This window comes from Vidua macroura, chromosome 28, assembly GCF_024509145.1.
Source record: "Vidua macroura isolate BioBank_ID:100142 chromosome 28, ASM2450914v1, whole genome shotgun sequence".
Lineage (NCBI taxonomy): Eukaryota > Metazoa > Chordata > Aves > Passeriformes > Viduidae > Vidua > Vidua macroura.
In genome coordinates this window covers 6,140,935-6,168,251 of record NC_071598.1, presented here as the reverse complement: position 1 = coordinate 6,168,251, position 27,317 = coordinate 6,140,935, and positions in this window count along the sequence as shown.

Genomic DNA, 27,317 nt, shown 5'->3' with positions numbered 1-27,317 from the left:
GAAGATGTGTCGCAGACCCAAGCTGCCCCCACCTCAAACCTGTGCTGCCCTGACAGTCCCAAGGGAACCCTACAAACTGACATCAGGAACCTGGGCTGGCCACTTTTCTTTCCGTGGGAAAAAGGACCGGTCTTTGTCTCCAGGGGCCTGTGGCCCTGAAGTGGCCGGACACCTCCAAAAATCCAAACGATCGAAGATGTGTCGCAGACCCAAGCTGCCCCCACCTCAAACCTGTGCTGCCCTGACACTCCCAAGGGAACTCTACAAACTGACATCAGGAACCTGGGCTGGCCACTTTTCTTTCCCAAATACAATAGCTGATCTTTGCCTCCAGGGGCCTGTGGCCCTGAAGTGGCCGGACACCTCCAAAAATCCAAACGATCGAAGATGTGTCGCAGACCCAAGCTGCCCCCAGCTCAAACCTGTGCTGCCCTGACAGTCCCAAGGGAACTCTACAAACTGACATCAGGAACCTGGGCTGGCCACTTTTCTTTCCCAAATAAAATAGCTGATCTTTGCCTCCAGGGGCCTGTGGCCCTGAGTGGCCGGACACCTCCAAAAATCCAAACGATCGAAGATGTGTCGCAGACCCAAGCTGCCCCCAGCTCAAACCTGTGCTGCCCTGACAGTCCCAAGGGAACCCTACAAACTGACATCAGGAACCTGGGCTGGCCACTTTTCTTTCCCAGGGAAAAGGACCGGTCTTTGTCTCCAGGGGCCTGTGGCCCTGAAGTGGCCGGACACCTCCAAAAATCCAAACGATCGAAGATGTGTCGCAGACCCAAGCTGCCCCCAGCTCAAACCTGTGCTGCCCTGACAGTCCCAAGGGAACCCTACAAACTGACATCAGGAACCTGGGCTGGCCACTTTTCTTTCCCAAGGAAAAGAGCTGATCTTTGCCTCCAGGGGCCTGTGGCCCTGAGTGGCCGGACACCTCCAAAAATCCAAACGATCGAAGATGTGTCACAGACCCAAGCTGCCCCCAGCTCAAACCTGTGCTGCCCTGACAGTCCCAAGGGAACCCTACAAACTGACATCAGGAACCTGGGCTGGCCACTTTTCTTTCCGTGGGAAAAAGGACCGGTCTTTGTCTCCAGGGGCCTGTGGCCCTGAAGTGGCCGGACACCTCCAAAAATCCAAACGATCGAAGATGTGTCGCAGACCCAAGCTGCCCCCAGCTCAAACCTGTGCTGCCCTGACAGTCCCAAGGGAACTCTACAAACTGACATCAGGAACCTGGGCTGGCCCCTTTTCTTTCCCAAATACAATAGCTGATCTTTGCCTCCAGGGGCCTGTGGCCCTGAGTGGCCGGACACCTCCAAAAATCCAAACGATCGAAGATGTGTCGCAGACCCAAGCTGCCCCCACCTCAAACCTGTGCTGCCCTGACAGTCCCAAGGGAACCCTACAAACTGACATCAGGAACCTGGGCTGGCCACTTTTCTTTCCCAAGGAAAAAGGACCGGTCTTTGTCTCCAGGGGCCTGTGGCCCTGAAGTGGCCGGACACCTCCAAACATCCAAACGATCGAAGATGTGTCGCAGACCCAAGCTGCCCCCAGCTCAAACCTGTGCTGCCCTGACAGTCCCAAGGGAACTCTACAAACTGACATCAGGAACCTGGGCTGGCCACTTTTCTTTCCCAGGGAAAAGGACCGGTCTTTGTCTCCAGGGGCCTGTGGCCCTGAAGTGGCCGGACACCTCCAAAAATCCAAACGATTGAAGATGTGTCGCAGACCCAAGCTGCCCCCAGCTCAAACCTCTGCTGCCCTGACAGTCCCAAGGGAACTCTACAAACTGACATCAGGAAGCTGGGCTGGCCACTTTTCTTTCCCAAATAAAATAGCTGATCTTTGCCTCCAGGGGCCTGTGGCCCTGAGTGGCCGGACACCTCCAAAAATCCAAACGATCGAAGATGTGTCGCAGACCCAAGCTGCCCCCAGCTCAAACCTGTGCTGCCCTGACAGTCCCAAGGGAACCCTACAAACTGACATCAGGAACCTGGGCTGGCCACTTTTCTTTCCGTGGGAAAAAGGACCGGTCTTTGTCTCCAGGGGCCTGTGGCCCTGAAGTGGCCGGACACCTCCAAAAATCCAAACGATCGAAGATGTGTCGCAGACCCAAGCTGCCCCCAGCTCAAACCTCTGCTGCCCTGACAGTCCCAAGGGAACTCTACAAACTGACATCAGGAACCTGGGCTTGCCACTTTTCTTTCCCAAATACAATAGCTGATCTTTGCCTCCAGGGGCCTGTGGCCCTGAGTGGCCGGGCACCTCCAAAAATCCAAACGATCGAGGATGTGTCGCAGAGCCAAGCTGCCCCCATCTCAAACCTGTGCTGCCCTGACAGTCCCAAGGGAACCCTACAAACTGACATCAGGAACCTGGGCTGGCCACTTTTCTTTCCCAAGGAAAAAGGACCGGTCTTTGTCTCCAGGGGCCTGTGGCCCTGAAGTGGCCGGACACCTCCAAAAATCCAAACGATCGAAGATGTGTCGCAGACCCAAGCTGCCCCCAGCTCAAACCTGTGCTGCCCTGACAGTCCCAAGGGAACCCTACAAACTGACATCAGGAACCTGGGCTGGCCACTTCTCTTTCCCAAGTAAACGGGACCGGCCTTTGTCTCCAGGAGCCTGTGGCCCTGAGTGTCCGGACACCTCCAAAAATCCAAACGATCGAAGATGTGTCGCAGACCCAAGCTGCCCCCAGCTCAAACCTGTGCTGCCCTGACAGTCCCAAGGGAACTCTACAAACTGACATCAGGAAGCTGGGCTGGCCACTTTTCTTTCCCAAATAAAATAGCTGATCTTTGCCTCCAGGGGCCTGTGGCCCTGAAGTGGCCGGACACCTCCAAAAATCCAAACGATCGAAGATGTGTCGCAGACCCAAGCTGCCCCCACCTCAAACCTGTGCTGCCCTGACAGTCCCAAGGGAACCCTACAAACTGACATCAGGAACCTGGGCTGGCCACTTCTCTTTCCCAAGTAAAGGGGACCGGCCTTTGTCTCCAGGAGCCTGTGGCCCTGAGTGTCCGGACACCTCCAAAAATCCAAACGATCGAAGATGTGTCGCAGACCCAAGCTGCCCCCAGCTCAAACCTGTGCTGCCCTGACAGTCCCAAGGGAACCCTACAAACTGACATCAGGAACCTGGGCTGGCCACTTTTCTTTCACAAGGAAAAAGGACCGGCCTTTGTCTCCAGGAGCCTGTGGCCCTGAGTGGCCGGACACCTCCAAAAATCCAAACGATCGAAGATGTGTCGCAGACACAAGCTGCCCCCAGCTCAAACCTGTGCTGCCCTGACAGTCCCAAGGGAACCCTACAAACTGACATCAGGAACCTGGGCTGGCCACTTTTCTTTCCCAGGGAAAAGGACCAGTCGTTGTCTCCAGGGGCCTGTGGCCCTGAAGTGGCCGGACACCTCCAAAAATCCAAACGATCGAAGATGTGTCGCAGACCCAAGCTGCCCCCAGCTCAAACCTGTGCTGCCCTGACAGTCCCAAGGGAACCCTACAAACTGACATCAGGAACCTGGGCTGGCCACTTTTCTTTCCCAAATACAATAGCTGATCTTTGCCTCCAGGGGCCTGTGGCCCTGAGTGGCCGGACACCTCCAAAAATCCAAACGATCGAAGATGTGTCGCAGACCCAAGCTGCCCCCAGCTCAAACCTGTGCTGCCCTGACAGTCCCAAGGGAACTCTACAAACTGACATCAGGAACCTGGGCTGGCCACTTTTCTTTCCCAAATAAAATAGCTGATCTTTGCCTCCAGGGGCCTGTGGCCCTGAGTGGCCGGGCACCTCCAAAAATCCAAACGATCGAGGATGTGTCGCAGAGCAGAGCTGCCCCCAGCTCAAACCTGTGCTGCCCTGACAGTCCCAAGGGAACCCTACAAACTGACATCAGGAACCTGGGCTGGCCACTTTTCTTTCCGTGGGAAAAAGGACCGGTCTTTGTCTCCAGGGGCCTGTGGCCCTGAAGTGGCCGGACACCTCCAAAAATCCAAACGATCGAAGATGTGTCGCAGACCCAAGCTGCCCCCAGCTCAAACCTGTGCTGCCCTGACAGTCCCAAGGGAACCCTACAAACTGACATCAGGAACCTGGGCTGGCCACTTTTCTGTCCCAGGGAAAAGGACCGGCCTTTGTCTCCAGGAGCCTGTGGCCCTGAGTGGCCGGACACCTCCAAAAATCCAAATGATCGAAGATGTGTCGCAGACCCAAGCTGCCCCCAGCTCAAACCTGTGCTGCCCTGACAGTCCCAAGGGAACTCTACAAACTGACATCAGGAAGCTGGGCTGGCCACTTTTCTTTCCCAAATAAAATAGCTGATCTTTGCCTCCAGGGGCCTGTGGCCCTGAGTGGCCGGGCACCTCCAAAAATCCAAACGATCGAAGATGTGTCGCAGAGCCAAGCTGCCCCCACCTCAAACCTGTGCTGCCCTGACAGTCCCAAGGGAACCCTACAAACTGACATCAGGAATTTGGGATGGCCACTTTTCTTTCCCAAGGAAAAAGGACCGGCCATTGTCTCCAGGAGCCTGTGGCCCTGAGTGGCCGGACACCTCCAAAAATCCAAACGATCGAAGATGTGTCGCAGACCCAAGCTGCCCCCAGCTCAAACCTCTGCTGCCCTGACAGTCCCAAGGGAACCCTACAAACTGACATCAGGAACCTGGGCTGGCCACTTTTCTTTCCCAGGGAAAAGGACCAGTCTTTGTCTCCAGGGGCCTGTGGCCCTGAGTGGCCGGACACCTCCAAAAATCCAAACGATCGAAGATGTGTCGCAGACCCAAGCTGCCCCCAGCTCAAACCTGTGCTGCCCTGACAGTCCCAAGGGAACTCTACAAACTGACATCAGGAACCGGGGCTGGCCACTTTTCTTTCCCAAATACAATAGCTGATCTTTGCCTCCAGGGGCCTGTGGCCCTGAGTGGCCGGACACCTCCAAAAATCCAAACGATCGAAGATGTGTCGCAGACCCAAGCTGCCCCCACCTCAAACCTGTGCTGCCCTGACAGTCCCAAGGGAACCCTACAAACTGACATCAGGAACCTGGGCTGGCCACTTTTCTTTCCCAAGGAAAAAGGACCGGTCTTTGTCTCCAGGGGCCTGTGGCCCTGAAGTGGCCGGACACCTCCAAAAATCCAAACGATCGAAGATGTGTCGCAGACCCAAGCTGCCCCCAGCTCAAACCTGTGCTGCCCTGACTGTCCCAAGGGAACTCTACAAACTGACATCAGGAAGCTGGGCTGGCCACTTTTCTTTCCCAAATAAAATAGCTGATCTTTGCCTCCAGGGGCCTGTGGCCCTGACTGGCCGGGCACCTCCAAAAATCCAAACGATCGAAGATGTGTCGCAGACCCAAGCTGCCCCCAGCTCAAACCTGTACTGCCCTGACAGTCCCAAGGGAACCCTACAAACTGACATCAGGAACCTGGGCTGGCCACTTTTCTTTCCCAGGGAAAAGGACCAGTCTTTGTCTCCAGGGGCCTGTGGCCCTGAAGTGGCCGGACACCTCCAAAAATCCAAACGATCGAAGATGTGTCGCAGACCCAAGCTGCCCCCAGCTCAAACCTCTGCTGCCCTGACAGTCCCAAGGGAACTCTACAAACTGACATCAGGAACCTGGGCTGGCCACTTTTCTTTCCCAAATAAAATAGCTGATCTTTGCCTCCAGGGGCCTGTGGCCCTGAGTGGCCGGACACCTCCAAAAATCCAAACGATCGAAGATGTGTCGCAGACCCAAGCTGCCCCCACCTCAAACCTGTGCTGCCCTGACAGTCCCAAGGGAACCCTACAAACTGACATCAGGAACCTGGGCTGGCCACTTTTCTTTCCCAAGGAAAAAGGACCGGCCTTTGTCTCCAGGAGCCTGTGGCCCTGAGTGGCCGGACACCTCCAAAAATCCAAACGATCGAAGATGTGTCGCAGACACAAGCTGCCCCCAGCTCAAACCTGTGCTGCCCTGACAGTCCCAAGGGAACCCTACAAACTGACATCAGGAACCTGGGCTGGCCACTTTTCTTTCCCAAGGAAAAGAGCTGATCTTTGCCTCCAGGGGCCTGTGGCCCTGAGTGGCCGGACACCTCCAAAAATCCAAACGATCGAAGATGTGTCACAGACCCAAGCTGCCCCCAGCTCAAACCTGTGCTGCCCTGACAGTCCCAAGGGAACCCTACAAACTGACATCAGGAACCTGGGCTGGCCACTTTTCTTTCCCAAGGAAAACGGACCGGCCTTTGTCTCCAGGAGCCTGTGGCCCTGAGTGGCCGGACACCTCCAAAAATCCAAACGATCGAAGATGTGTCGCAGACACAAGCTGCCCCCAGCTCAAACCTGTGCTGCCCTGACAGTCCCAAGGGAACCCTACAAACTGACATCAGGAACCTGGGCTGGCCACTTTTCTTTCCCAAGGAAAAGAGCTGATCTTTGCCTCCAGGGGCCTGTGGCCCTGAGTGGCCGGACACCTCCAAAAATCCAAACGATCGAAGATGTGTCACAGACCCAAGCTGCCCCCAGCTCAAACCTCTGCTGCCCTGACAGTCCCAAGGGAACTCTACAAACTGACATCAGGAACCTGGGCTGGCCACTTTTCTTTCCCAAGGAAAAGAGCTGATCTTTGCCTCCAGGGGCCTGTGGCCCTGAGTGGCCGGACACCTCCAAAAATCCAAACGATTGAAGATGTGTCACAGACCCAAGCTGCCCCCAGCTCAAACCTGTGCTGCCCTGACAGTCCCAAGGGAACTCTACAAACTGACATCAGGAACCTGGGCTGGCCACTTTTCTTTCCCAAATACAATAGCTGATCTTTGCCTCCAGGGGCCTGTGGCCCTGAGTGGCCGGACACCTCCAAAAATCCAAACGATCGAAGATGTGTCGCAGACCCAAGCTGCCCCCAGCTCAAACCTGTGCTGCCCTGACAGTCCCAAGGGAACCCTACAAACTGACATCAGGAACCTGGGCTGGCCACTTTTCTTTCCCAAATAAAATAGCTGATCTTTGCCTCCAGGGGCCTGTGGCCCTGAGTGGCCGGGCACCTCCAAAAATCCAAACGATCGAAGATGTGTCGCAGAGCCAAGCTGCCCCCACCTCAAACCTGTGCTGCCCTGACAGTCCCAAGGGAACCCTACAAACTGACATCAGGAATTTGGGATGGCCACTTTTCTTTCCCAAGGAAAAAGGACCGGCCATTGTCTCCAGGAGCCTGTGGCCCTGAGTGGCCGGACACCTCCAAAAATCCAAACGATCGAAGATGTGTCGCAGACACAAGCTGCCCCCACCTCAAACCTGTGCTGCCCTGACAGTCCCAAGGGAACCCTACAAACTGACATCAGGAACCTGGGCTGGCCACTTTTCTTTCCCAGGGAAAAGGACCAGTCTTTGTCTCCAGGGGCCTGTGGCCCTGAGTGGCCGGACACCTCCAAAAATCCAAACGATCGAAGATGTGTCGCAGACCCAAGCTGCCCCCAGCTCAAACCTGTGCTGCCCTGACAGTCCCAAGGGAACTCTACAAACTGACATCAGGAACCTGGGCTGGCCACTTTTCTTTCCCAAATACAATAGCTGATCTTTGCCTCCAGGGGCCTGTGGCCCTGAGTGGCCGGACACCTCCAAAAATCCAAACGATCGAAGATGTGTCGCAGACCCAAGCTGCCCCCACCTCAAACCTGTGCTGCCCTGACAGTCCCAAGGGAACCCTACAAACTGACATCAGGAACCTGGGCTGGCCACTTTTCTTTCCCAAGGAAAAAGGACCGGTCTTTGTCTCCAGGGGCCTGTGGCCCTGAAGTGGCCGGACACCTCCAAAAATCCAAACGATCGAAGATGTGTCGCAGACCCAAGCTGCCCCCAGCTCAAACCTGTACTGCCCTGACAGTCCCAAGGGAACCCTACAAACTGACATCAGGAACCTGGGCTGGCCACTTTTCTTTCCCAGGGAAAAGGACCAGTCTTTGTCTCCAGGGGCCTGTGGCCCTGAAGTGGCCGGACACCTCCAAAAATCCAAACGATCGAAGATGTGTCGCAGACCCAAGCTGCCCCCAGCTCAAACCTCTGCTGCCCTGACAGTCCCAAGGGAACTCTACAAACTGACATCAGGAACCTGGGCTGGCCACTTTTCTTTCCCAAATAAAATAGCTGATCTTTGCCTCCAGGGGCCTGTGGCCCTGAGTGGCCGGACACCTCCAAAAATCCAAACGATCGAAGATGTGTCGCAGACCCAAGCTGCCCCCACCTCAAACCTGTGCTGCCCTGACAGTCCCAAGGGAACCCTACAAACTGACATCAGGAACCTGGGCTGGCCACTTTTCTTTCCCAAGGAAAAAGGACCGGCCTTTGTCTCCAGGAGCCTGTGGCCCTGAGTGGCCGGACACCTCCAAAAATCCAAACGATCGAAGATGTGTCGCAGACACAAGCTGCCCCCAGCTCAAACCTGTGCTGCCCTGACAGTCCCAAGGGAACCCTACAAACTGACATCAGGAACCTGGGCTGGCCACTTTTCTTTCCCAAATAAAATAGCTGATCTTTGCCTCCAGGGGCCTGTGGCCCTGAGTGGCCGGACACCTCCAAAAATCCAAACGATCGAAGATGTGTCACAGACCCAAGCTGCCCCCAGCTCAAACCTCTGCTGCCCTGACAGTCCCAAGGGAACTCTACAAACTGACATCAGGAACCTGGGCTGGTCACTTTTCTTTCCCAAGGAAAAAGGACCGGCCTTTGTCTCCAGGAGCCTGTGGCCCTGAGTGGCCGGACACCTCCAAAAATCCAAACGATCGAAGATGTGTCGCAGACACAAGCTGCCCCCAGCTCAAACCTGTGCTGCCCTGACAGTCCCAAGGGAACCCTACAAACTGACATCAGGAACCTGGGCTGGCCACTTTTCTTTCCCAAGGAAAAGAGCTGATCTTTGCCTCCAGGGGCCTGTGGCCCTGAGTGGCCGGACACCTCCAAAAATCCAAACGATCGAAGATGTGTCACAGACCCAAGCTGCCCCCAGCTCAAACCTCTGCTGCCCTGACAGTCCCAAGGGAACTCTACAAACTGACATCAGGAACCTGGGCTGGCCACTTTTCTTTCCCAAGGAAAAGAGCTGATCTTTGCCTCCAGGGGCCTGTGGCCCTGAGTGGCCGGACACCTCCAAAAATCCAAACGATTGAAGATGTGTCACAGACCCAAGCTGCCCCCAGCTCAAACCTGTGCTGCCCTGACAGTCCCAAGGGAACTCTACAAACTGACATCAGGAACCTGGGCTGGCCACTTTTCTTTCCCAAATACAATAGCTGATCTTTGCCTCCAGGGGCCTGTGGCCCTGAGTGGCCGGACACCTCCAAAAATCCAAACGATCGAAGATGTGTCGCAGACCCAAGCTGCCCCCAGCTCAAACCTGTGCTGCCCTGACAGTCCCAAGGGAACCCTACAAACTGATATCAGGAACCTGGGCTGGCCATTTTTCTTTCCCAAGGAAAAAGGACCGGCCTTTGTCTCCAGGAGCCTGTGGCCCTAAGTGGCTGGACACCTCCAAAAATCCAAACGATCGAAGATGTGTCGCAGACACAAGCTGCCCCCACCTCAAACCTGTGCTGCCCTGACAGTCCCAAGGGAACCCTACAAACTGACATCAGGAACCTGGGCTGGCCACTTTTCTTTCCCAGGGAAAAGGACCAGTCTTTGTCTCCAGGGGCCTGTGGCCCTGAGTGGCCGGACACCTCCAAAAATCCAAACGATCGAAGATGTGTCGCAGACCCAAGCTGCCCCCAGCTCAAACCTGTGCTGCCCTGACAGTCCCAAGGGAACCCTACAAACTGACATCAGGAACCTGGGCTGGCCACTTTTCTTTCCCAAGGTAAAAGGACCGGTCTTTGTCTCCAGGGGCCTGTGGCCCTGAAGTGGCCGGACACCTCCAAAAATCCAAACGATCGAAGATGTGTCGCAGACCCAAGCTGCCCCCAGCTCAAACCTGTGCTGCCCTGACAGTCCCAAGGGAACTCTACAAACTGACATCAGGAACCTGGGCTGGCCACTTTTCTTTCCCAAATAAAATAGCTGATCTTTGCCTCCAGGGGCCTGTGGCCCTGAGTGGCCGGACACCTCCAAAAATCCAAACGATCGAAGATGTGTCGCAGACCCAAGCTGCCCCCACCTCAAACCTGTGCTGCCCTGACAGTCCCAAGGGAACTCTACAAACTGACATCAGGAACCTGGGCTGGCCACTTTTCTTTCCCAAGGAAAAAGGACCGGTCTTTGTCTCCAGGAGCCTGTGGCCCTGAGTGGCCGGATACCTCCAAAAATCCAAATGATCGAAGATGTGTCGCAGACCCAAGCTGCCCCCACCTCAAACCTGTGCTGCCCTGACAGTCCCAAGGGAACTCTACAAACTGACATCAGGAAGCTGGGCTGGCCACTTTTCTTTCCCAAATACAATAGCTGATCTTTGCCTCCAGGGGCCTGTGGCCCTGAGTGGCCGGACACCTCCAAAAATCCAAACGATCGAAGATGTGTCGCAGACCCAAGCTGCCCCCACCTCAAACCTGTGCTGCCCTGACAGTCCCAAGGGAACCCTACAAACTGACATCAGGAACCTGGGCTGGCCACTTTTCTTTCCCAGGGAAAAGGACCGGTCTGTGTCTCCAGGGGCCTGTGGCCCTGAGTGGCCGGACACCTCCAAAAATCCAAACGATCGAAGATGTGTCGCAGACCCAAGCTGCCCCCACCTCAAACCTGTGCTGCCCTGACAGTCCCAAGGGAGCCCTGCAAACTGACAGCAGGAACCTGGTCTGCTGAATGTGCTTTCACAAGGTTTATATCTCTCGTTTGTGACCAGGGTCCGGCACTCCCCCTGGGGCGTCAGGCCCTGAGCGTCCTTTTCCCTCCTCCATTTCGAAACCTTGCATGATTTTTCCGAGACCCCATCTGCCACCCCCAAATACTCAGGGGATTTTTTTTTCCTGAATGCCTCTTGGGAACTGACTGTAGAAAACTTGGTGCTTGATTTTTTCTCTGCTGGATTTCTCCTTGAGAAAGCTGCCAGCATGTAGCCCTTACCACCACCACTTCGATGGGCCCAGAAATCACAACCTTCAGACCATCAGCATGGGACCCTGCCCACTGCCCCTCCAGTGGCACCTTTCCAAAGCATTGCACTACATTCCAGTAATACTCTGCATTTCCAGTGGTTCAGCCTGTCTGCCCCTCATCCTGACCCTTAAAATGCACTAAGGAATTCTAAAACAGCCTTTAGGAAGGTGTAACAATGCCCTAAAAGACACCAGACAAGTCCTAAAAAGCCTTCCAAAATCCCCTAAATATTCCTAATAGTCCTGCAAAAACACTCAAGGAAACCTGCTCAGCCTCCAAACCCTTCCTGGTGCTCTCTAGCCCACAGATGTCATCCCTACCTTTCTCCAGGGGGTCCTGTTGTCCTCTGAGGGTTCTGTCGTTGTCCTGGTGTGACGGTCACTGCCTTGTCCTAGCGGGAGCGTTCCGGTGTGCTCTCGCTGTTAGGGTTGCTGTGTGGTGCTGCTGCTGGCAGGGCTGAAAAGGGAAAAGGCTCTTGTTAGGGGGGCTGCTTAGGCTGAGGTTAGGGCTGGGGGGAGAGGTGGTGCTCCTGTACCCTAACTTGCCTCCTAAGCTGTACCCTGTAGCCCTGATCTCCACTGCACTGTCCAGCCCTCAAGCCCTCGCCCTTTACCCCTCAACCTCTCCCTCTGCCCCCCAGCCCTCAGGCTCTGTGTGTCACCCTCGAGCCCCCCCTTTGCCCCTCAAGCCCCCTCTCAGCTGCCCCTCAGCTCCTGTGCGTCACCCTTAATCCCTCTCCTTTGCCCCTCAGCCCCCAGCTTCTCTGTGTCATGCTCCAGCTGCCCCTGCCCCCCTCAGCATCTCTCTGTCACCCACTGTCCCCTCTCCCTGTGCCTCCCTCAGCTCCCAGCCTCTGTCACCCTCAAGCCCCCACAGTGCCCCTCAGCCTCTATGTGCTGTGCCATGAAAAAACATAAAATTTCCCTAAAAACCCCTCATCTTCAAAATGTCCTAAAAGCTCCACAAAAACATAAAAATAGCCTCAGAATACCCTTAAAATACAAGAAAAATACCCTACTTTTAAAAAACCCCTAAAACACACCTAAATATCCCTAAACAACCTTTAAAAAATCCCTCAATATTCCTGAAAGAGCTCTAAAAATACCCCAAAAATACTTAAAATACCCTGATAAGACCCTAAGAAAACCTAAAAGTTCCCTCAAAAGACCTAAAAATACCCTAGTCCTAAGAGTCCTCCACATACCCTCAATAGTCCTAAAAAAGCCCTAAAATTTTTTAAATAGTCCTAAAAAAGCCCCAAGAACACCCAACCCCCCCCAAATATTCTAATTAGCAGTGAGAAAGCCCTTAAAATACCCTAAAAAAAATCTTTTAAAAGCCCTGATAAAGGCCTAAAAGTATCCTAAATAGTCACAGAAAATTCCTAAAAAGCTCCTGTGAAAAAAAACCCTAAAATATCTTTTAAAAGCCCTAAAAAAACCCTAAAGAAGTGCTCAGTCCCCAACCTTTACCAGTCACTCTCTAGCCAGCAAACATCATCCCTACCTTTTCATTAGGGTCACTGCCTGCAGCTGCTGGGAGGGTTCTGGGGCTGTCCCAGCAGTAGGGTTGCTGCCTGCAGCTGCTGTTGAGGAACACTGGTGTTCTAGGGGTGTGTTTAGGGTGAGCTTAGGGTTGGGGTGAGGGCTGCTGCTGTACCCTAACCCTTCCTGGTACCCCGTGCCCTGTCCTTTGTACCCCTAACCCTCAGGGTCAGCTCTCCACCTGTCAAGTCCCCCCCTTTTTGCCCCTCAGCCCGCAATGTCTGTGTGTCACCCCAAGCCCCCGACACTGTCCTGTGGCCCCCTAACCTCCACCGTGCACTTTCCACCCTTGTAGGGGTGGTTTTAAGGGTGAGGTTAAGGGTGCTGTGAGGGCTGGTTCACCTGTCACCCTCAGGCACCCCCCCACTTTGTCCCTCAGGACAGCCCCTGCCTCTCAGCCTCCTTGTGTCACCCTCAGGTTCCCACCGCAGCCTCTCAGCGTCTCTGTGCCACCCTGGAGCCCCCCTTTTTAACTCCTAAAGACCCCTTCTGCCTCTCAGCTGCCCCCATGTTCTGTGTCACCCTCCAGCCCCCTCCCCTCAGCCCCAGCTGCCTTTGTGACACCGCGCGGCCCACAGACGCCGTCCCTGCCTGTTTTCTTTGGGTGTTGTCCTGCTGCGAGGGCCGCACTATCCCCACGAGTCCGGGCTCCCATGTCCTGCTGCAGGGAGTCACACCTGGGGCATGGGAGGAGTGAGGGATGGGGCAGGGGCGGGATGGGGAGGGGTGAAGGGTGGAGAGAGACTGGGGAAGGGGTGGGCTGGAAGGACAAGTAGGGGTGAGGGGTGGAGACGGGGACAGAGCAGAACAGGGCAGAGGGAAGAGGGACATTTGGAGGGGGCAGTCCACATATCCCAGACCAAAGATGCAGCAAAATACAATTTTAGTGGACAGGGCAAAGCCAAACACCACCTGCAAACTGACACCAGGAACCAGGGCTGGCCACTTTTCTTTCCCAGGGAAAAGGGCATGTCAGGGCCACAGACCCCTGGAGGCAAAGATCAGCTATTTTATTTGGGAAAGAAAAGTGGCCAGCCCAGGTTCCTGATGTCAGTTTGTAGAGTTCCCTTGGGACTGTCGGGGTAGCAGAGGTTTGAGCTGGGGGCAGCTTGGGTCTGCGACACATCCTCGATCGTTTGGATTTTTGGAGGTGTCCGGCCACTTCAGGGCCACAGGCCCCTGGAGACAAAGACCGGTCCTTTTTCCCACGGAAAGAAAAGTGGCCAGCCCAGGTTCCTGATGTCAGTTTGTAGGGTTCCCTTGGGACTGTCAGGGCAGCAGAGGTTTGAGCTGGGGGCAGCTTGGGTCTGCGACACATCTTCGATAGTTTGGATTTTTGGAGGTGTCCGGCCACTCAGGGCCACAGGCCCCTGGAGGCAAAGATCAGCTATTTTATTTGGGAAAGAAAAGTGGCCAGCCCAGCTTCCTGATGTCAGTTTGTAGAGTTCCCTTGGGACTGTCAGGGCAGCACAGGTTTGAGCTGGGGGCAGCTTGGGTCTGCGACACATCTTCAATCATTTGGATTTTTGGAGGTGTCCGGCCACTTCAGGGCCACAGGCCCCTGGAGACAAAGACCGGTCCTTTTCCCTGGGAAAGAAAAGTGGCCAGCCCAGGTTCCTGATGTCAGTTTGTAGGGTTCCCTTGGGACTGTCAGGGCAGCACAGGTTTGAGCTGGGGGCAGCTTGGGTCTGCGACACATCTTCGATTGTTTGGATTTTTGGAGGTGTCCGGACACTCAGGGCCACAGGCTCCTGGAGAGAAAGGCCGGTCCCGTTTACTTGGGAAAGAAAAGTGGCCAGCCCAGGTTCCTGATGTCAGTTTGTAGGGTTCCCTTGGGACTGTCAGGGCAGCAGAGGTTTGAGCTGGGGGCAGCTTGGGTCTGCGACACATCTTCGATCGTTTGCATTTTTGGAGGTGTCCGGCCACTCAGGGCCACAGGCCCCTGGAGGCAAAGATCAGCTATTTTATTTGGGAAAGAAAAGTGGCCATCCCAGGTTCCTGATGTCAGTTTGTAGGGTTCCCTTGGGACTGTCAGGGCAGCACAGGTTTGAGCTGGGGGCAGCTTGGGTCTGCGACACATCTTCGATCGTTTGGATTTTTGGAGGTGTCCGGCCACTCAGGGCCACAGGCCCCTGGAGGCAAAGATCAGCTATTTTATTTGGGAAAGAAAAGTGGCCAGCCCAGCTTCCTGATGTCAGTTTGTAGAGTTCCCTTGGGACTGTCAGGGCAGCACAGGTTTGAGCTGGGGGCAGCTTGGGTCTGCGACACATCTTCGATCGTTTGGATTTTTGGAGGTGTCCGGACACTCAGGGCCACAGGCTCCTGGAGACAAAGGCCGGTCCCGTTTACTTGGGAAAGAAAAGTGGCCAGCCCAGGTTCCTGATGTCAGTTTGTAGGGTTCCCTTGGGACTGTCAGGGCAGCACAGGTTTGAGCTGGGGGCAGCTTGGGTCTGCGACACATCTTCGATAGTTTGGATTTTTGGAGGTGTCCGGCCACTTCAGGGCCACAGGCCCCTGGAGACAAAGACCAATCCTTTTTCCCTGGGAAAGAAAAGTGGCCAGCCCAGGTTCCTGATGTCAGTTTGTAGGGTTCCCTTGGGACTGTCAGGGCAGCACAGGTTTGAGCTGGGGGCAGCTTGGGTCTGCGACACATCTTCGATCGTTTGGATTTTTGGAGGTGTCCGGCCACTCAGGGCCACAGGCTCCTGGAGGCAAAGATCAGCCTTTTTCCTTGGGAAAGAAAAGTGGCCAGCCCAGGTTCCTGATGTCAGTTTGTAGGGTTCCCTTGGGACTGTCAGGGCAGCACAGGTTTGAGCTGGGGGCAGCTTGGGTCTGCGACACATCTTCGATCGTTTGGATTTTTGGAGGTGTCCGGCCACTCAGGGCCACAGGCCCCTGGAGGCAAAGATCAGCTATTTTATTTGGGAAAGAAAAGTGGCCAGCCCAGCTTCCTGATGTCAGTTTGTAGAGTTCCCTTGGGACTGTCAGGGCAGCACAGGTTTGAGCTGGGGGCAGCTTGGGTCTGCGACACATCTTCGATCGTTTGGATTTTTGGAGGTGTCCGGCCACTCAGGGCCACAGGCCCCTGGAGGCAAAGATCAGCTATTTTATTTGGGAAAGAAAAGTGGCCAGCCCAGCTTCCTGATGTCAGTTTGTAGAGTTCCCTTGGGACTGTCAGGGCAGCACAGGTTTGAGCTGGGGGCAGCTTGGGTCTGCGACACATCTTCGATCGTTTGGATTTTTGGAGGTGTCCGGACACTCAGGGCCACAGGCTCCTGGAGACAAAGGCCGGTCCCGTTTACTTGGGAAAGAGAAGTGGCCAGCCCAGGTTCCTGATGTCAGTTTGTAGGGTTCCCTTGGGACTGTCAGGGCAGCACAGGTTTGAGCTGGGCGCAGCTTGGGTCTGCGACACATCTTCGATAGTTTGGATTTTTGGAGGTGTCCGGCCACTTCAGGGCCACAGGCCCCTGGAGACAAAGACCAATCCTTTTTCCCTGGGAAAGAAAAGTGGCCAGCCCAGGTTCCTGATGTCAGTTTGTAGGGTTCCCTTGGGACTGTCAGGGCAGCACAGGTTTGAGCTGGGGGCAGCTTGGGTCTGCGACACATCTTCGATCGTTTGGATTTTTGGAGGTGCCCGGCCACTCAGGGCCACAGGCTCCTGGAGGCAAAGATCAGCCTTTTTCCTTGGGAAAGAAAAGTGGCCAGCCCAGGTTCCTGATGTCAGTTTGTAGGGTTCCCTTGGGACTGTCAGGGCAGCACAGGTTTGAGCTGGGGGCAGCTTGTGTCTGCGACACATCTTCGATCGTTTGGATTTTTGGAGGTGTCCGGCCACTCAGGGCCACAGGCCCCTGGAGGCAAAGATCAGCTATTTTATTTGGGAAAGAAAAGTGGCCAGCCCAGGTTCCTGATGTCAGTTTGTAGAGTTCCCTTGGGACTGTCAGGGCAGCACAGGTTTGAGCTGGGGGCAGCTTGGGTCTGCGACACATCTTCGATCGTTTGGATTTTTGGAGGTGCCCGGCCACTCAGGGCGACAGGCCCCTGGAGGCAAAGATCAGCTATTTTATTTGGGAAAGAAAAGTGGCCAGCCCAGGTTCCTGATGTCAGTTTGTAGAGTTCCCTTGGGACTGTCAGGGCAGCACAGGTTTGAGCTGGGGACAGCTTGGGTCTGCGACACATCTTCGATCGTTTGGATTTTTGGAGGTGTCCGGCCACTCAGGGCCACAGGCTCCTGGAGACAAAAATCAGCATTTTTCCTTGGGAAAGAAAAGTGGCTCGCCCAGGTTCTTGATGTCAGTTTGTAGAGTTCCCTTGGGACTGTCAGGGCAGCACAGGTTTGAGCTGGGGGCAGCTTGGGTCTGCGACACATCTTCGATAGTTTGGATTTTTGGAGGTGTCCGGCCACTTCAGGGCCACAGGCCCCTGGAGACAAAGACCGGTCCTTTTCCCTGGGAAAGAAAAGTGGCCAGCCCAGGTTCCTGATGTCAGTTTGTAGGGTTCCCTTGGGACTGTCAGGGCAGCACAGGTTTGAGCTGGGGGCAGCTTGGGTCTGCGACACATCTTCGATCGTTTGGATTTTTGGAGGTGTCCGGCCACTTCAGGGCCACAGGCCCCTGGAGACACAGACCAATCCGTTTTCCCTGGGAAAGAAAAGTGGCCAGCCCAGGTTCCTGATGTCAGTTTGTAGGGTTCCCTTGGGACTGTCAGGGCAGCACAGGTTTGAGCTGGGGGCAGCTTGGGTCTGCGACACATCTTCGATCGTTTGGATTTTTGGAGGTGTCCGGCCACTCAGGGCCACAGGCCCCTGGAGGCAAAGATCAGCTATTTTATTTGGGAAAGAAAAGTGGCCAGCCCAGGTTCCTGATGTCAGTTTGTAGAGTTCCCTTGGGACTGTCATGGCAGCACAGGTTTGAGCTGGGGGCAGCTTGGGTCTGCGACACATCTTCGATCGTTTGGATTTTTGGAGGTGTCCGGCCACTTCAGGGCCACAGGCCCCTGGAGGCAAAGATCAGCTATTTTATTTGGGAAAGAAAAGTGGCCAGCCCAGGTTCCTGATGTCAGTTTGTAGTGTTCCCATTTTTATACATCGTTTCCATGTGTTTTGCAGGAGTGTAAATAAAAAAAAATATTCAATAAATTTGAATCAACCCTAATAATGATGCCCCCCACTCCCTCCCCTTCCCCCTTTGGCTCCTGTGTTTTTTTGCTGTGGTTTAGTAATTTTTTTTTTCCCCACTGTATTTCTTCCTTTGCTTCTTCTCTTAGTTTTCTTTCTGTCACGTCATTTCTCTCCGTCCCTAACTTTGTTTCTGTTTCTCACTGTTTCTAACTCTCTCTCTCTCTGCTTCTCTATTTCCCTGTATGTCTTTTCTTCTGTTTCTCTGTTTCACTATTTCTAACTATTTATTTGTCTCTCTAGTTGATGCTTTTACTCTTTATTTCTTTTTCTCTCCAGCTTCTCTTCTTTTTTTTCTCTATTCTTTTGTCCTCTTTTTCACTCTCACCCTCTTTCTTTTTCACTGTAACCCTTCTCATTTTTTTACTCTTTGCCATTCTTTTCCTATTTCTTTTCGTCTCTTAAGTGCTCTCTTAAGTGCTCTCTTAAGTGCTCTCTTAAGTGCTCTCTTAAGTCCTCTCTTAAGTCCTCTCTTAAGTCCTCTCTTAAGTGCTCTCTTAAGTGCTCTCTTAAGTGCTCTCTTAAGTCCTCTCTTAAGTCCTCTCTTAAGTCTGTCTTTTTCTTTCTTTCCATCTTTTCATTTCTAACTTTGTTTCCCTTTCTAGCTTTCAAAAAGCAGCAGTAGAAACTTTCAGGCTCCCTGGGCGTAAAATAAAAAACAAACTTTAAATAATTATTAAAAAAAAAAAAAGAATTTACTCCCCGGGAGCCTGAAACTTTCTACTGCTGCACCGGACATATAGTTTTTCTTCTTTTTTATATATACCTATACAACCCCTAATTAGTGCTCCACCTGGCACATTACAATACCCACTACCCACATCACCCCCACCATGTAGACACCGCCACCTTGCTCCCCATCACGTGACCCTATGGGCGCCACCATCTTGCTCCCTGTCACATGACCACACAGGTGCTTCCATTTTACTCCCCATCATGTGACCACAGGGGTGCCACCATCTTGTAGGGTTAGGGGTTAGGGTTTGGGTTTAGGGTTTAGGGTTAGGCCCTCAGTGGCCGGCTGCGTCCCAAAATCCGAACGATCGAGGATGTGTCGCAGACCTAAGCTGCCCCCAGCTCAAACCTGTGCTGCCCTGACAGTCCCAAGGGAACCCTACAAACTGACATCAGGAACCTGGGCTGGCCACTTTTCTTTTCCAGGGAAAAGGACCGGTCTGTGTCTCCAGGGACCTGTAGCCCTGAGTGGCCGGACACCTCCAAAAATCCAAACGATCGAAGATGTGTCGCAGACCCAAGCTGCCCCCACCTCAAACCTGTGCTGCCCTGACAGTCCCAAGGGAACCCTACAAACTGACATCAGGAACCTGGGCTGGCCACTTTTCTTTCCAAAGGAAAAAAGCTGATCTTTGTCTCCATGGGCCTGTGGTCCTCAGTGGCCGGCTACGTCCAAAAATCCGAACGATCGAGGATGTGTCACAGACCCAAGCTGCCCCCACCTCACACCTGTGCTGCCCTGACAGTCCCAAGGGAACCCTACAAACTGACATCAGGAACCTGGGCTGGCCACTTTTCTTTCCCAGGGAAAAGGACCGGTCTTTGTCTCCAGGGGCCTGTGGCCCTGAAGTGGCCGGACACCTCCAAAAATCCAAACGATCGAAGATGTGTCGCAGACCCAAGCTGCCCCCAGCTCAAACCTGTGCTGCCCTGACAGTCCCAAGGGAACCCTACAAACTGACATCAGGAACCTGGGCTGGCCACTTTTCTTTCCCAAGGAAAAGAGCTGATCTTTGCCTCCAGGGGCCTGTGGCCCTGAGTGGCCGGACACCTCCAAAAATCCAAACGATCGAAGATGTGTCACAGACCCAAGCTGCCCCCAGCTCAAACCTGTGCTGCCCTGACAGTCCCAAGGGAACCCTACAAACTGACATCAGGAACCTGGGCTGGCCACTTTTCTTTCCGTGGGAAAAAGGACCGGTCTTTGTCTCCAGGGGCCTGTGGCCCTGAAGTGGCCGGACACCTCCAAAAATGCAAACGATCGAAGATGTGTCGCAGACCCAAGCTGCCCCCAGCTCAAACCTGTGCTGCCCTGACAGTCCCAAGGGAACTCTACAAACTGACATCAGGAACCTGGGCTGGCCCCTTTTCTTTCCCAAATACAATAGCTGATCTTTGCCTCCAGGGGCCTGTGGCCCTGAGTGGCCGGACACCTCCAAAAATCCAAACGATCGAAGATGTGTCGCAGACCCAAGCTGCCCCCACCTCAAACCTGTGCTGCCCTGACAGTCCCAAGGGAACCCTACAAACTGACATCAGGAACCTGGGCTGGCCACTTTTCTTTCCCAGGGAAAAGGACCGGTCTTTGTCTCCAGGGGCCTGTGGCCCTGAAGTGGCCGGACACCTCCAAAAATCCAAACGATTGAAGATGTGTCGCAGACCCAAGCTGCCCCCAGCTCTAACCTCTGCTGCCCTGACAGTCCCAAGGGAACTCTACAAACTGACATCAGGAAGCTGGGCTGGCCACTTTTCTTTCCCAAATAAAATAGCTGATCTTTGCCTCCAGGGGCCTGTGGCCCTGAGTGGCCGGACACCTCCAAAAATCCAAACGATCGAAGATGTGTCGCAGACCCAAGCTGCCCCCAGCTCAAACCTGTGCTGCCCTGACAGTCCCAAGGGAACCCTACAAACTGACATCAGGAACCTGGGCTGGCCACTTTTCTTTCCGTGGGAAAAAGGACCGGTCTTTGTCTCCAGGGGCCTGTGGCCCTGAAGTGGCCGGACACCTCCAAAAATCCAAACGATCGAAGATGTGTCGCAGACCCAAGCTGCCCCCAGCTCAAACCTCTGCTGCCCTGACAGTCCCAAGGGAACTCTACAAACTGACATCAGGAACCTGGACTTGCCACTTTTCTTTCCCAAATACAATAGCTGATCTTTGCCTCCAGGGGCCTGTGGCCCTGAGTGGCCGGGCACCTCCAAAAATCCAAACGATCGAGGATGTGTCGCAGAGCCAAGCTGCCCCCATCTCAAACCTGTGCTGCCCTGACAGTCCCAAGGGAACCCTACAAACTGACATCAGGAACCTGGGCTGGCCACTTTTCTTTCCCAAGGAAAAAGGACCGGTCTTTGTCTCCAGGGGCCTGTGGCCCTGAAGTGGCCGGACACCTCCAAAAATCCAAACGATCGAAGATGTGTCGCAGACCCAAGCTGCCCCCAGCTCAAACCTGTGCTGCCCTGACAGTCCCAAGGGAACCCTACAAACTGACATCAGGAACCTGGGCTGGCCACTTCTCTTTCCCAAGTAAACGGGACCGGCCTTTGTCTCCAGGAGCCTGTGGCCCTGAGTGTCCGGACACCTCCAAAAATCCAAACGATCGAAGATGTGTCGCAGACCCAAGCTGCCCCCAGCTCAAACCTGTGCTGCCCTGACAGTCCCAAGGGAACTCTACAAACTGACATCAGGAAGCTGGGCTGGCCACTTTTCTTTCCCAAATAAAATAGCTGATCTTTGCCTCCAGGGGCCTGTGGCCCTGAAGTGGCCGGACACCTCCAAAAATCCAAACGATCGAAGATGTGTTGCAGACCCAAGCTGCCCCCACCTCAAACCTGTGCTGCCCTGACAGTCCCAAGGGAACCCTACAAACTGACATCAGGAACCTGGGCTGGCCACTTCTCTTTCCCAAGTAAACGGGACCGGCCTTTGTCTCCAGGAGCCTGTGGCCCTGAGTCTCCGGACACCTCCAAAAATCCAAACGATCGAAGATGTGTCGCAGACCCAAGCTGCCCCCAGCTCAAACCTGTGCTGCCCTGACAGTCCCAAGGGAACCCTACAAACTGACATCAGGAACCTGGGCTGGCCACTTTTCTTTCACAAGGAAAAAGGACCGGCCTTTGTCTCCAGGAGCCTGTGGCCCTGAGTGGCCGGACACCTCCAAAAATCCAAACGATCGAAGATGTGTCGCAGACACAAGCTGCCCCCAGCTCAAACCTGTGCTGCCCTGACAGTCCCAAGGGAACCCTACAAACTGACATCAGGAACCTGGGCTGGCCACTTTTCTTTCCCAGGGAAAAGGACCAGTCGTTGTCTCCAGGGGCCTGTGGCCCTGAAGTGGCCGGACACCTCCAAAAATCCAAACGATTGAAGATGTGTCACAGACCCAAGCTGCCCCCAGCTCAAACCTGTGCTGCCCTGACAGTCCCAAGGGAACTCTACAAACTGACATCAGGAACCTGGGCTGGCCACTTTTCTTTCCCAAGGAAAAGAGCTGATCTTTGCCTCCAGGGGCCTGTGGCCCTGAGTGGCCGGACACCTCCAAAAATCCAAACGATTGAAGATGTGTCACAGACCCAAGCTGCCCCCAGCTCAAACCTGTGCTGCCCTGACAGTCCCAAGGGAACTCTACAAACTGACATCAGGAACCTGGGCTGGCCACTTTTCTTTCCCAAATACAATAGCTGATCTTTGCCTCCAGGGGCCTGTGGCCCTGAGTGGCCGGACACCTCCAAAAATCCAAACGATCGAAGATGTGTCGCAGACCCAAGCTGCCCCCAGCTCAAACCTGTGCTGCCCTGACAGTCCCAAGGGAACCCTACAAACTGATATCAGGAACCTGGGCTGGCCATTTTTCTTTCCCAAGGAAAAAGGACCGGCCTTTGTCTCCAGGAGCCTGTGGCCCTAAGTGGCTGGACACCTCAAAAAATCCAAACGATCGAAGATGTGTCGCAGACACAAGCTGCCCCCACCTCAAACCTGTGCTGCCCTGACAGTCCCAAGGGAACCCTACAAACTGACATCAGGATCCTGGGCTGGCCACTTTTCTTTCCCAGGGAAAAGGACCAGTCTTTGTCTCCAGGGGCCTGTGGCCCTGAGTGGCCGGACACCTCCAAAAATCCAAACGATCGAAGATGTGTCGCAGACCCAAGCTGCCCCCAGCTCAAACCTGTGCTGCCCTGACAGTCCCAAGGGAACCCTACAAACTGACATCAGGAACCTGGGCTGGCCACTTTTCTTTCCCAAGGTAAAAGGACCGGTCTTTGTCTCCAGGGGCCTGTGGCCCTGAAGTGGCCGGACACCTCCAAAAATCCAAACGATCGAAGATGTGTCGCAGACCCAAGCTGCCCCCACCTCAAACCTGTGCTGCCCTGACAGTCCCAAGGGAACTCTACAAACTGACATCAGGAACCTGGGCTGGCCACTTTTCTTTCCCAAATAAAATAGCTGATCTTTGCCTCCAGGGGCCTGTGGCCCTGAGTGGCCGGACACCTCCAAAAATCCAAACGATCGAAGATGTGTCGCAGACCCAAGCTGCCCCCACCTCAAACCTGTGCTGCCCTGACAGTCCCAAGGGAACCCTACAAACTGACATCAGGAACCTGGGCTGGCCACTTTTCTTTCCCAAGGAAAAAGGACCGGTCTTTGTCTCCAGGAGCCTGTGGCCCTGAGTGGCCGGACACCTCCAAAAATCCAAACGATCGAAGATGTGTCGCAGACCCAAGCTGCCCCCAGCTCAAACCTGTGCTGCCCTGACAGTCCCAAGGGAACCCTACAAACTGACATCAGGAACCTGGGCTGGCCACTTCTCTTTCCAAAGTAAACGGGACCGGCCTTTGTCTCCAGGAGCCTGTGGCCCTGAGTGTCCGGACACCTCCAAAAATCCAAATGATCGAAGATGTGTCGCAGACCCAAGCTGCCCCCAGCTCAAACCTGTGCTGCCCTGACAGTCCCAAGGGAACTCTACAAACTGACATCAGGAAGCTGGGCTGGCCACTTTTCTTTCCCAAATAAAATAGCTGATCTTTGCCTCCAGGGGCCTGTGGCCCTGAAGTGGCCGGACACCTCCAAAAATCCAAACGATCGAAGATGTGTCGCAGACCCAAGCTGCCCCCACCTCAAACCTGTGCTGCCCTGACAGTCCCAAGGAAACCCTACAAACTGACATCAGGAACCTGGGCGGGCCACTTTTCTTTCCCAAGGAAAAAGGACCGGTCTTTGTCTCCAGGGGCCTGTGGCCCTGAAGTGGCCGGACACCTCCAAAAATCCAAACGATCGAAGATGTGTCGCAGACCCAAGCTGCCCCCACCTCAAACCTGTGCTGCCCTGACAGTCCCAAGGGAACTCTACAAACTGACATCAGGAACCTGGGCTGGCCACTTTTCTTTCCCAAATAAAATAGCTGATCTTTGCCTCCAGGGGCCTGTGGCCCTGAGTGGCCGGGCACCTCCAAAAATCCAAACGATCGAGAATGAGTCGCAGAGCCAAGCTGCCCCCACCTCAAACCTGTGCTGCCCTGACAGTCCCAAGGGAACCCTACAAACTGACATCAGGAATTTGGGATGGCCACTTTTCTTTCCCAAGGAAAAAGGACCGGCCATTGTCTCCAGGAGCCTGTGGCCCTGAGTGGCCGGACACCTCCAAAAATCCAAACGATCGAAGATGTGTCGCAGACACAAGCTGCCCCCAGCTCAAACCTGTGCTGCCCTGACAGTCCCAAGGGAACCCTACAAACTGACATCAGGAACCTGGGCTGGCCACTTTTCTTGCCCAGGGAAAAGGACCGGTCTTTGTCTCCAGGGGCCTGTGGCCCTGAAGTGGCCGGACACCTCCAAAAATCCAAACGATCGAAGATGTGTCGCAGACCCAAGCTGCCCCCAGCTCAAACCTGTGCTGCCCTGACAGTCCCAAGGGAACCCTACAAACTGACATCAGGAACCTGGGCTGGCCACTTTTCTTTCCCAAGGAAAAGAGCTGATCTTTGCCTCCAGGGGCCTGTGGCCCTGAGTGGCCGGACACCTCCAAAAATCCAAACGATCGAAGATGTGTCGCAGACCCAAGCTGCCCCCACCTCAAACCTGTGCTGCCCTGACAGTCCCAAGGGAACCCTACAAACTGACATCAGGAACCTGGGCTGGCCACTTTTCTTTCCGTGGGAAAAAGGACCGGTCTTTGTCTCCAGGGGCCTGTGGCCCTGAAGTGGCCGGACACCTCCAAAAATCCAAACGATCGAAGATGTGTCGCAGACCCAAGCTGCCCCCAGCTCAAACCTCTGCTGCCCTGACAGTCCCAAGGGAACTCTACAAACTGACATCAGGAACCTGGGCTGGCCACTTTTCTTTCCCAAATAAAATAGCTGATCTTTGCCTCCAGGGGCCTGTGGCCCTGAGTGGCCGGACACCTCCAAAAATCCAAACGATCGAAGATGTGTCGCAGACACAAGCTGCCCCCAGCTCAAACCTCTGCTGCCCTGACAGTCCCAAGGGAACCCTACAAACTGACATCAGGAACCTGGGCTGGCCACTTTTCTTTCCCAAGGAAAAAGGACCGGCCTTTGTCTCCAGGAGCCTGTGGCCCTGAGTGGCCGGACACCTCCAAAAATCCAAACGATCGAAGATGTGTCGCAGACACAAGCTGCCCCCAGCTCAAACCTGTGCTGCCCTGACAGTCCCAAGGGAACCCTAAAAACTGACATCAGGAACCTGGGCTGGCCACTTTTCTTTCCCAAGGAAAAGAGCTGATCTTTGCCTCCAGGGGCCTGTGGCCCTGAGTGGCCGGACACCTCCAAAAATCCAAACGATCGAAGATGTGTCACAGACCCAAGCTGCCCCCAGCTCAAACCTGTGCTGCCCTGACAGTCCCAAGGGAACTCTACAAACTGACATCAGGAACCTGGGCTGGCCACTTTTCTTTCCCAAATACAATAGCTGATCTTTGCCTCCAGGGGCCTGTGGCCCTGAGTGGCCGGACACCTCCAAAAATCCAAACGATCGAAGATGTGTCGCAGACCCAAGCTGCCCCCACCTCAAACCTGTGCTGCCCTGACAGTCCCAAGGGAACCCTACAAACTGATATCAGGAACCTGGGCTGGCCACTTTTCTTTCCCAAGGAAAAAGGACCGGCCTTTGTCTCCAAGAGCCTGTGGCCCTGAGTGGCTGGACACCTCCAAAAATCCAAACGATCGAAGATGTGTCGCAGACCCAAGCTGCCCCCAGCTCAAACCTCTGCTGCCCTGACAGTCCCAAGGGAACCCTACAAACTGACATCAGGAACCTGGGCTGGCCACTTTTCTTTCCCAAGGAAAAAGGACCGGTCTTTGTCTCCAGGAGCCTGTGGCCCTGAGTGGCCGGACACCTCCAAAAATCCAAACGATCGAAGATGTGTCGCAGACACAAGCTGCCCCCAGCTCAAACCTGTGCTGCCCTGACAGTCCCAAGGGAACCCTACAAACTGACATCAGGAACCTGGGCTGGCCACTTCTCTTTCCCAAATAAAATAGCTGATCTTTGCCTCCAGGGGCCTGTGGCCCTGAGTGGCCGGACACCTCCAAAAATCCAAACGATCGAAGATGTGTCGCAGACCCAAGCTGCCCCCAGCTCAAACCTGTGTTGCCCTGACTGTCCCAAGGGAACCCTACAAACTGACATCAGGAACCTGGGCGGGCCACTTTTCTTTCCCAAGGAAAAAGGACCGGTCTTTGTCTCCAGGGGCCTGTGGCCCTGAAGTGGCCGGACACCTCCAAAAATCCAAACGATCGAAGATGTGTCGCAGACCCAAGCTGCCCCCACCTCAAACCTGTGCTGCCCTGACAGTCCCAAGGGAACCCTACAAACTGACATCAGGAACCTGGGCTGGCCACTTTTCTTTCCCAATTAAAATAGCTGATCTTTGCCTCCAGGGGCCTGTGGCCCTGAGTGGCCGGGCACCTCCAAAAATCCAAACGATCGAGGATGTGTCGCAGAGCCAAGCTGCCCCCACCTCAAACCTGTGCTGCCCTGACAGTCCCAAGGGAACCCTACAAACTGACATCAGGAATTTGGGATGGCCACTTTTCATTCCCAAGGAAAAAGGACCGGCCATTGTCTCCAGGAGCCTGTGGCCCTGAGTGGCCGGACACCTCCAAAAATCCAAACGATCGAAGATGTGTCGCAGACACAAGCTGCCCCCAGCTCAAACCTGTGCTGCCCTGACAGTCCCAAGGGAACCCTACAAACTGACATCAGTAACCTGGGCTGGCCACTTTTCTTTCCCAAGGAAAAGGACCGGTCTTTGTCTCCAGGGGCCTGTGGCCCTGAAGTGGCCGGACACCTCCAAAAATCCAAACGATCGAAGATGTGTCGCAGACCCAAGCTGCCCCCAGCTCAAACCTGTGCTGCCCTGACAGTCCCAAGGGAACCCTACAAACTGACATCAGGAACCTGGGCTGGCCACTTTTCTTTCCCAAGGAAAAGAGCTGATCTTTGCCTCCAGGGGCCTGTGGCCCTGAGTGGCCGGACACCTCCAAAAATCCAAACGATCGAAGATGTGTCGCAGACCCAAGCTGCCCCCACCTCAAACCTGTGCTGCCCTGACAGTCCCAAGGGAACCCTACAAACTGACATCAGGAACCTGGGCTGGCCACTTTTCTTTCCCAAATAAAATAGCTGATCTTTGCCTCCAGGGGCCTGTGGCCCTGAATGGCCGGACACCTCCAAAAATCCAAACGATCGAAGATGTGTCGCAGACCCAAGCTGCCCCCAGCTCAAACCTGTGCTGCCCTGACAGTCCCAAGGGAACCCTACAAACTGACATCAGGAATT